Source organism: Mytilus trossulus, chromosome 1 (genome assembly GCF_036588685.1).
Source record: "Mytilus trossulus isolate FHL-02 chromosome 1, PNRI_Mtr1.1.1.hap1, whole genome shotgun sequence".
Classification (NCBI taxonomy): Eukaryota; Metazoa; Mollusca; class Bivalvia; order Mytilida; family Mytilidae; genus Mytilus; species Mytilus trossulus.
Window position 1 is genome coordinate 84,038,028 of NC_086373.1, and position 7,630 is coordinate 84,045,657.

At 32.6% G+C, this 7,630-nt stretch overlaps 1 long non-coding RNA gene across 1 annotated transcript; it reads left to right on the forward strand.

Moving 5' to 3' along the window:
• The first annotated feature begins 1,499 nt into the window (after window positions 1-1,499).
• LOC134710608 (uncharacterized) lies at window positions 1,500-6,191 on the forward strand. The gene is made up of 3 exons (XR_010106122.1): window positions 1,500-1,605; window positions 5,188-5,275; window positions 6,085-6,191. It is a non-coding gene; the product is annotated as an uncharacterized LOC134710608 (long non-coding RNA).
• Window positions 6,192-7,630: the final 1,439 nt, after the last annotated feature.

The window sequence follows — 7,630 nt, forward strand, 5'->3', positions numbered from 1 at the left end:
ATTAAAAAAAAAAAAAGGAAGGACATAGACTCCGATACTAAATTTTATATATTACGCGTTTCTGGTATGCTTAATTTCCATTATGGTATCTAGTATGATGATTTATTCAAACATGTTTAATGTTGTGGTATCATTAATTATTTTGGTGGTTTGTATTGTTTTGTAATTGACGTATGATTTATAGATTATCGTTGATTATCTCAACGACATTGATTTTCTCGCTTGAGCTGGTACAGCGAAAGGGAGAAAAGCAATCGAGTTGAGATGACCAATGATAATCTGTTTATCGCTATTTTACCTATGACGACGTTGTCAATTTCAATGTCAATTTCGTTAGCAACGCCACGTGGCCTCCTTAGTTTCTAGCGATAATTTTTCCATATCAAGCGAGAAGCATGATATGAAAATTATCACAAAAAACGATCAAAGGAAAAATGCATAAAATAGCGATAATATGTATTATTGAAAAAAGGAGATGTTGTATGATTGCTAATTCGTAAAATGTAAGCCAATGATTCATAAACTTAAGAGCAAGTTACAGTCGTAAACAAGTATCAAAAACAAAGACATGACAAAATGTGACAATATTCAAAAGAGAAGAGATTTATGCCTAAATAATACAAACAAAACATAGATTAGGGAGACATCAACCATACTTTTAATAACAGGCTCCTAACTTAGGACAGGCGTGTTAAGATTATAAAACAGTTTTGACCGAGCTTAGTAATGGTAATAACACAAAATCCATGTGTTCATGTTTCAATCAATACACACACTTCATGGTGGGGTTCGTGTTGTTTATTCTTTAGGTTTCTATGTTGTGTCATGTGTACTATTGTTTTTCTGTTTGTCTTTTTCATTTTTAGCCATGGCGTTGTCAGTTTGTTTTAGATTTATGAGTTTGACTGTCCCTTCGGTATCTTTCGTCCCTCTTTCATGTAGGGACGTTATACACAATTTATGAAAAGCATGGCTTTGCGCAATTCTACAATATTAGTATCGACATAATATTAGACAAAATGTTATATTTATGTTTTGTAACTTCTTTTATATTTCCCTTAGACTCTTCACTATATTTCTCATCTTTCATTTCGGGTTTCAGTTTTAAAATGTAACCTATCTGCTATATTATATACATAGGGGTATATACCTAATCATCTACTATAATTTAACCATAACTAATATTGGAAAGCATTCCTAAAGTTCGAGAATTATGTTAAAAAATGTATGAAACAAAAGCATACAATTTAAGTAGTTTCAAATCCAACACAATGTACATGAACAATAATGTTTTAGGAGCTTGTAATGGTATTCAGACATGATTTGTATTCTTTAATGTATATAGGTGAAAAGGTAGAAAAATAAACTCAGAGACAACTGCAGGTTTAATGATAAATTTATTTGGTAACAAAGTTAAATATTAATTACAAGGCAACTGAAGTATAAAATTGCAAATGATTAATACAATTGAGCAGACTAGTTTTGTACTTACAGACAAAAATCATTGTGCAGACCAACCATGTCAGTATGGAAAATGTATAGACGAAATAGATGACTTCTATTGCGATTGTATGATATTTTTCAACGGCAAGACATGTAACAAATGTACGAAAAAAAGTTTGTTTGTTATCTTATTAATTTAATAATACATTATATTTTTATACAATTTAGTAATACCATACCGTGCCAGCTGTCAAACTAAAATAAAACTATTTTCATCACATTATTCTTGGTAATATGATTATTATCAAAAATCATTAAAATACACAAAACGACACTATAATTCGCGAATAACAAACATATGTCAGGCGCCGTTTCCTTTTTATTCAGTTGTCATTGATCGAACAGAAATGGGTGATCTTTCTGGATCATGCGAGATTTCCCTTGATTGATTACTGAGTCAAATTTGATGCTTTCAGTAGTTTTAAGCTGAAGGTCTTTTTTTCTCAATCTTTAGTTTACAGTAAATTGGTTGTTTGCTGCTGCTTGCATTGTCTTCTGTGATACTGTTATCAGTCTCTAAATAGTTTTTAATTGCAAAAGACAGGTATGCATCATGATGACTATAACAAAAATATAAAAACAAACCCATTCGGCATATCAAACGTTAATCTAATATTGACATAGCGATTGATCAATTGTAATATGATGTCAATGAGATCCATAACAAATCACAGGCGAGATTAACGATATATTTATTCTTATTTGAATAACGCTTGTGTTGGGTTATAATGTAAGATACATGTTGTGGCATTGACTGATTACAATATATAGATCATTAAATTGAATTCCAACTTATCTTACCGACTATCTTAACATCTTCACTAGTTGTCTATCTAATTAGTTATCAAAGGTACCAGGACTATAATTCAATAAGCCAGACGCGCGTTTCGTCTACATAAGACTCATCAGTGACGCTCAGATCAAAATAGTTATAAAGCCAAACAAGTTCAGAGTTTAAGAGCGTTAAGGACCCAAAATTCCCAAACGTTGTGTCAAATACGGCTAATGTGATTTACTCCTGGGATGAGAAAATTCTTAGATTTCGAAAAATTCAAAGTTTTTTTCAGGAAATTATAAAAATGACCATATAATTGATATTCATGTCAACACAGAAGTGCTGACTACTGGGCTGGATATACCTTAAGTGATTAAGTCATAAATACTTAAGTCTCGGTCACACCTTACCGGATAGCACGAACGGACGCCTAACGGATGACAATAAAAGTTGTCCGTTGACAAAATTGTTATCCGTTCGGAGTCCGTTGATGTACTGACCGAATACAATGGACGTGTAACGGATGCATAACGCACACATAACGGACACACACCGGATATGCAACGTACGAGAAACGGACACGTACCGGACAGCACGGATGTCAAACGTACATCCAACGGACGAGTAACGCATAAAACGGACACCTAATGAAAGCGTACCGGATAAAACGGATGAACAAAATATACGGAAAAATCAAAGGCGACAATAATAATACATGTAAATCGCATAAATATTCAAAATGTTTTTTGTGTAACTGGTTTTGGTTTGTTCTACAAAATTCGGCCAAAGGGCAACGTCTGGCCTGAATAAGAACTGCTTGATTGTGAAGACGTGCCTATAATCTAAGATTGATTATCAATAATAAAAGAATTCATTAACCCTAAGAAATCTGGCATACCAATAATTGGCATTTCTGACACGACATTTTCAATTTGCTTTTATCCGTTTCAGATCCGTTCATCATCCGTTTTATCCGTTATACGTCCGGTAAAAGTCCGTTTCTCAACCGTTCAACATCCATTTTACCCGTTAAACGTCCGGTAGAAGTCCGTTGGTGAATTTATCTTCAAGACCTCCAACGGATGTATAACGGGCACGTAACGGATACAAAACGGAAACGAAATGGACTAGTACCGTACAAAACGGACGCCTAACGGACGTTCAACGGACAGTTTATCCGTTGGACGTCCGTTCAAAGTTTTGAACATGCTCAAAATTTTCCACTGGACAGAACGGACGTCGACGGATAAAACGTACGCTTAACGGACATGCAACGGATATGGACGGACGTCTAACGAAAATGAACGGATTGAAAAAGAGTTATCCGTTAGGCGTCTGTTCGACTTTCCGGTAAGGTGTGACCGAGGCTTTAGTATTAGAAACCTACTTCCATTAATCTATACAAAAACAAATGCAAACAGTAATAACTGGGCAGCTTTCAATGTGTTTTATGAATTCATTTTTATCTTTCATCATCAATTTCTTCGTCTGTTAAAACTTTTCAACTTTTTCATCTACACTGTGTTGTTTATATAAAGGGACTTGCATACTTTTTATTTGAAAGGGAAGTAACTACATACAAATCTTTTATGGAATCTAACCATATTTTTAGGACACACTATGTCAAATATATAAAGTAACCACGTGAAGTTCTTTAACCAATCATATTCTCATAAATTTATAGGAGGTAAGATAATAGTTTTTATCTTGTAAAGAACCACATTGATTATATCAGACAATACACTGAAGATGATTTTATTAAAATTTTGTTCTGTTTTTTTCAAAAATATATTGTTTTGAGTTTTAAGGATTGATAATCCAACAGACAGTCGGCATTACCTTCTGGCCGAAGATTCAGTACTTGCCTCTCATACAACCCAGTGAACTTGAAATAACCGATACTACTGATACTAGATAAACTGCTTCATACCTTGATCTTTTCCTCGGTATTGACCCAGATGATCCACTCTAAGATACATGACAAACGGGATGATTTCAACTTTGAAATGATCAAATTCGTCTTTCTCAGCAGTAACATACCCTCTGTTCCGTCGTATGGTATTAAGACATCTCAATTGGTACGTTATGTTCGTGCATGTTCACACTATTCCGACTACGTATACAAGAATGTGAAACTTACGCAGAAACTGCTTCGTTAGAGTTAGAAGGAGCAAAGATTAAAAATCACACTATTATGGACACCATCACGAATTGGTTGATCTATACGATGTGTCTAAACCTACTAGTGATATGTTTATCACGTCTTGAATTGTGATTTAGCATAAATGTCGTCTGTCTACTAAGTACCAAACGTTTCCTATTTCCAATTTATGACTGTTTTGTCGAGTGTTAATTTGAATTGCTATACGATGTGTCCCGGTATTTTAGCATCCAACATTCATGCGTGTATTTATGATGGCTCTGTTGTGGTTTGGGTTGGAAATTGTCAAATTTCTTATCGTATGTGGTTTGATATCAGTACATTTCACATATTTTTTTGGTCAATATAAACAAGTTAACTTCCATGTATATATGAATGATTATAACGTCGTCACATCATTTATTTAAGATTGTATTTCAATACCGTATTAATCATGATAATCGTTTGTACTAGTATTGTACAAATAATTGTATGATTTCAAGATTATATACTCGTTACAAAAATACTTCGCTGTTTAAGATGTCCTGTGTTTTGTGAAAATATAAAAAAAAAAGGTTTCACCTATATGAACATAACACGATAAAACTGAACAGACATGGCTAAACACATTATGTTATTTTTATTTCTTTTATTGAAATATTCAAAATTCAAAACCATGTATACATGTGTATATTAATGAACGAAACGCATGTATTTAGTTATTGTTATAAGGTGTACTTGATTAATTTGAACATGAATGCTTTTGCAGTGACTCCTTTGGCCATAGCTTTTGTATCGCTTGCAGCTTTAGGGTTACTACTGATTGGTTGTTGTTCCTACTGGAAAATTGTAAAAGTGTAAGTATTGGTCAACTGTTGTGTACATGCTTCATCTTTGGCATAAACAGGTCATAAATACAGATTTAGAACGATGTGTCCAATGTGTCATGCTCTGGATATTAAAAAAAAATGCATAAAAATTAATTCGGTAGGTTTCATTCAGGGAAAAGGGCACGGTATTGTAATCACGACATTTGGAACATATCAACTTTCATCTGTGAAACAGATATTCATGACGGTCAACCAACTCGTGATGGCGTCCTTAACACTAACGAAAAGTTGAGATCAACTTCATTACTTGAAACTCTTGGTTATAAGCTTCCTTGTAAGCCGATACCCATCATCAAAGAAATCATGAAAGAGAATACAAGCTCTGGATTATTGTATTTACTGGGAATATATATATTGTATGTAGCTGCTGCATGCTTGAATGCTACTACATACCAATGAAAAGTGCTCAATTGGTAACATGAAATCGTTTTTTCAACTTACCGTCATTGTGAATCTATAGATTTTAGTTAAGATATGAATCAGAATTTAAAAAATGAAAACAACACGTTTAATAATTTCATGCGTCCGAAGTCTTTTCGGGATTTGCCTTCATCAGGAACGCTCAAAACATTTGAAATCAGAAGATGTTTAAGTATATCTTTTGTATCTATCCTTATCTGAAGTTCGATGGGTAGCTGCATTCAATCCAGTCACCAAAAAGTAATTTTGGAGCAATCGCCGAGTTTATAGATTGAGATGAAAGTGTATTAAATTAGAGGCTTATTACACCCTTGGGTAAATGCCAAAATCATGTTGTTATTATTTCTATATTGAAGATGTAAAAAAGGCAAGAAGAGAAAGGTGAAGCCCGTGAAAGAGAGAAATAGACCAAAACCAATGACAAGAGCACCACGTTATGATTGGTAATTACGACCGGTAGTTTGAGATAGAGAATGACATTCAACTTCATAGATATAGGACAGAACTGACAATATTTCCTCACTAAAAATGTTAAAATCTTTGCCGATAAAAATTATTACATGAATGCATTGTATTTTCATCATAAAACGTAAATGTTTGATATCAGTCATAATGGCATTGCAACAAATTAGATTTTATAATTTTTTCACTAAAGTTATTCCCCTTTTAGTATAGTATGTATATCAACACATACATGTAATACATATAACAAACATCAATTTGTTGCATGTCCAAGTAGTCTTTTCATTATAATGTTATATAAATTGTTTGATAATGATGTATAGATGGCCACATAAAAATATAACAATTGAACTAGTCTATCAAAAAATATAATTTTGAAAGAATAAACTTTAATTAGATATTGGATTATTATTGACATGAAAGTAAATATCCTGTCAAGCATTAGTACTGTTGTTTGAGTCATTCCTAATATCTTGTCAATGCTGCACTTACAGATGTGTGCTGAAGGGTTATTAATTGTAATGTCTATATCAACAGAAGTATTTGATATGATTGGTAGCCATTGTATACAAAGTGCAGTATCTCATAATATGCTTCTTGACCCAAAGATATTGAACAAGTTTATTTAACAATTTGTAACCGACTCTTCGATAAGTAGAAAACCAAATTATCAAAAGTTGTCATAAAAGGATTTCTTTACTATCCTATATGTACAAGTTCAACTATATGTGCATAAAGCATGTTTATTTAAATTATTTGCAATCTAAAATGTTGAAAACAAGTTCTGTACGGCATGATATATATGCATAGGCAAAAGTTGAAAATAATAAAAAAACAACAATGGTTGTTCGTTTGGTGCTAATTTTTTGTTGGAAGAGGTAAATCATATCACACTTATTTTATATAATAATATCAATAATATTAAAGTTGCATTTCTGGAAATTTATAGTTTCATCAACGAGGTTTTAAATCAAGCCTGTGAGAAATCATCTCCATCTTCACTTCTTTTGACCTTTCAGCCAACCTGGCTATACAAAACAACACAGGACTTAAATTTATTTCGCTAATTGGAGTATTCGTTGTTTTCACAACATTGCAGGTGTAATTTCGTTGTCAAATTTCTAATGTAGCATTAGTATAATTTAAACATTAATTAAAGCTTAAGTATTTTGTTTTTATTTGTGCTAGTCGATGTATGTCTTTTTATCAGATGCATTCGTTGATAATTTACCACCACAAGTATTTTTCACTTGGATCTAAATATGCATGCATCTCCAAAACGGGCACTGATTTGATATGATACATACTCGTGTTTCGTCTGCAATGTATTCAATAGTCAATGGCAATCAAAATATAGTATCTTATATTATAAAAGGTTGTCAATTTAACATGTAGTAACATCTTTAAACATTGTATTTTTAAATGGATGAAATCATGTCG